Here is a 3,463-nt window from a genome sequence, read left to right on the forward strand (position 1 = left end):
CCACAGCAGAGCTCCGGGAGCAGAAGTTTTTGTGTGAGCTGGTCTTTCTGTGTGACATCTCAGGACATGTCGATGCGCTGAACCTGCAGCTTCAGGGGCGGAGACGCATCATCACAGAGACACGTACGCTGCAGTGAGAGCTTTTAAAACTAAACTGTGCCTGTGGGAAAATCAGATGCAACACGGAAACCTTGGCCATTTTTCCTGCTGCCAAACCATAAAAAAGCAGCTCTCTATCGCCGTGTTCTCCTGCACAGTTTGCTGAAAAACTCTGTGTACTCTGCGCTGAGTTTAGCCGGCGATTTTCCGACTTTGAAGCCCAGAAATGTAGATTTGAACTGCTAAGTAATCCCTTCACAGTCGATGTGGAAAACGCACCAACCTGCCTCCAAATGGAGCTGATTGAACTCCAGTGTAATGACACGCTGAAGTCAAAGTATGAAGCTGTGGGTGCCGCACAGTTTCCGCAGTTCATCCCCGACACAAAGCTGCTCAAATGCTTTTCCATGTTCGGCAGCATTTATCTGTGTGAGCAACTTTTCTCCACGATGAAGATGACCAAAACATCTCACAGGAGTCGTCTGACTGATGAACACCTTTGCTCGACACTGAGGATTTCCTGAGCTCAGAGCCTGAACCCAGACATCGATGAATTAACATCCAAGAAGAGATTCCAGGTATCTGGCTTGAGCACAACAGATTAGATCAGTGTGGCAACCTGAGCAATAATTAATGTTTCCTTTGCGGATGTTTTCTTACACAAAGGATCACTGTGTGGCAAATCACTCCAAGGCATGTGACTGAATGGTTGATTTATTTATTATGTTCTTTTTTATTATTATTATTAGCCTGTGGGAAAAAATATTTTGATATTTAAATCAGAAGGCTGCAAATAAAAAAGAAGTATACAATTTTTATTTAAATTTTATTTAATAAATTAATGCCATTTATATATAATTTAATAATTAAAAAAAAAAAAAAACTCAGGGGATATGGACTTAGAGCTTCAGCCTGGGATTCACCTTGCTGACGTCAGCTGCCTTGGGCCTACGCAACATACACAGTGACGTGGCTAGATAAGTAAACCGTCCTATGACGTCACAGAGGCGGTTATATGTATTCAACTCCCTCAGCAAGCGAGAGCACCGATCATTCGATATTTACAGACATTTTTGAGAATATTTGGATACTTTGTATATTTTTGAGAATGAGTTTTTTGTCTGGATCTAAAAGCTGGATTGGAGCTGGTTTGGGCCTCCACAAAGTCAATCAGCCCGAACTCAATCAGGGCTTTGACTTTGACAAGTTCAGGAGACACGCAGCTCTGGAGAAAAGCCCATTTGTTGCATCCCGCTATTACAGCTCCTCAATGGGGCTTGTTGCAAAGACCAAAGTATTTTGTACTGGAGTGCCCCTGTCGCGCGTAGACCTTATCAGAGCGCTTAATCGACCACGTGAAGTGAAAAGCGCTGCCACACAGACATATTACACAGATTTCCAATTTGATGGTACACAGTTTCTCCCACCACCAGACAGAGATGATGAGGACCAACCAGCAGCTGAGAATTACATCGAACAGGCTCAGCAAAGGAGAAACTATTTTTCAAACACTTTTGGACGGGACCCGATCGGTGTTTGTGGAAAAGGTCTGATTAATGGTTTATGCAAAGCCCTCAATGCTACCCGAGAGCTCTGTTGTGACGTGATGGATTTCCTCCTTGTAAAAGACCACTTGGACGAAGAGGAGGAAAATCCATATGAAAAAATTGTGTGGCATTGAGACTGGCTGTCTGTGTCTGTAGCACAGGCTGGAGCAAGTGGATCTGAGACAGACGTTGGAGCTGACGGAGCAGATTACCCACCCTTCTTGGAGTCCTTAGAGGGGGTACTGGAGAGTGCCCTTCCTGGGGGGCTCCCTTGTTCTACTGGGGGACGTCAATGCTCACGTGGGCAATGACAGTGAGACCTGGAGGGGCGTGGTTGGGAGGAATGGTCCCCCCCGATCTGAACTCGAGTGGTGTTCTGCTGTTGGACTTCTGTGCTCGTCACGGATTGTCCATCACAAACACCATGTTCAGGCATAAGGGTGTCCATATGTGCACTTGGCACCAGGACACCCTAGGCCGCAGTTCGATGATCGATTTTGCGATCGTTTCATCGGATCTGCGGCCGTATGTCTTGGACACTCGGGTGAAGAGAGGTGCGGAGCTGTCCACTGACCACTACCTGGTGGTGAGTTGGCTCCGGTGGTGGGGGGGGAGGAAGCCGGTCAGACCTGGCAGGCCCAAACGTGTAGTGAGGGTCTGCTGGGAACGTCTGGCGGAGTCCCCTGTGAGGTGGAGCTTTAACTCCCATCTCCGGCAGAACTTCGAACACATTCTGGGGGAGGTGGGGAACATTGAGTCTGAGTGGACCATGTTCCGTGCCTCCATTGCCGAGGTGGCTTATCAGAGCTGCGGCCGCAAGGTTGTCGGTGCCTGTCGCGGCGGCAACCCTCGAACCCGTTGGTGGACACCTTCGTTGAGGGATCCTGTCAGGCTGAAGAAGGAGTCCTATCGGGCCTTTTTGGCCAGTGGGACTCCAGAAGCAGCTGATGGGTACCAGCAGGCGAAGCGGCATGCAGCTCGGGTTGTTGCTGAGACAAAAACTCTGGTGTGGGAGGAGTTTGGATAGGCCATGGAGAAAGACTTACGTACGACTTCGAGGTGATTCTGGTCCACCATCCAGTGTCTCAGGGGGGAAGCAGTACAGCACCAACACTGTTTATAGTGGGGATGGTGTGCTGCTGACCTCGACTCGGGGATGGTGGGCAGAATACTTCAAAGACCTCCTCAACCCCACCAACATGCCTTCCATTGAGGAAGCTGAGCCTGTGGACTCTGGGTCAGGTTCTCCGATCTCTGGGGACGAGGTCGCCGAGGTGGTTTAAAAGCTCCTTGGTGGCAGGGCCCCAGGGGTGGATGAGATCTGCCCCGAGTTTCTTAAGGCTCTGGATGCTGTAGGGTTGTGTTGGCTGACGCGACTCTGCAATATCGCATGGAGATAGGGGGCAGTTCCTCTGGATTGGCAGACCTGGGGTGGTGGTCCTCCTGTTCAAAAAGGGGGACGGGAAGTGTGCTTCAATTACAAGGGGGTCACACTCTTAAGCCTCCCTGGTAAGGTCTATTCAGGGGTCCTGGAGAGGAGGCTCCGTCGGATGGTCGAACCTCAGATTCAGGAGGAGCAGTGTGGTTTTCGTCCTGGTCATGGAACACTGGACCATATCTACACCCTCAGCAGGCTCCTGAAGGGTGCATGGGAGTTCGCCCAACCGGTCTACATGTGTTTTGTGGACTTGGAGAAAGCGTTCGACCGTGTCCCTCATTGAGCTCTGTGGGGGGTTCTCCGGGAGTATGGGGTACTGGGCCCTTTGATACGGGCTGTCGAGTCCCTTTATGACTGGTGTCAGTGTCTGGTCCGCATT

This window comes from Poecilia latipinna, unplaced genomic scaffold (assembly GCF_001443285.1).
Source record: "Poecilia latipinna isolate Pla-1442-1.1 unplaced genomic scaffold, P_latipinna-1.0 Scaffold1990, whole genome shotgun sequence".
Taxonomy (NCBI): domain Eukaryota; kingdom Metazoa; phylum Chordata; class Actinopteri; order Cyprinodontiformes; family Poeciliidae; genus Poecilia; species Poecilia latipinna.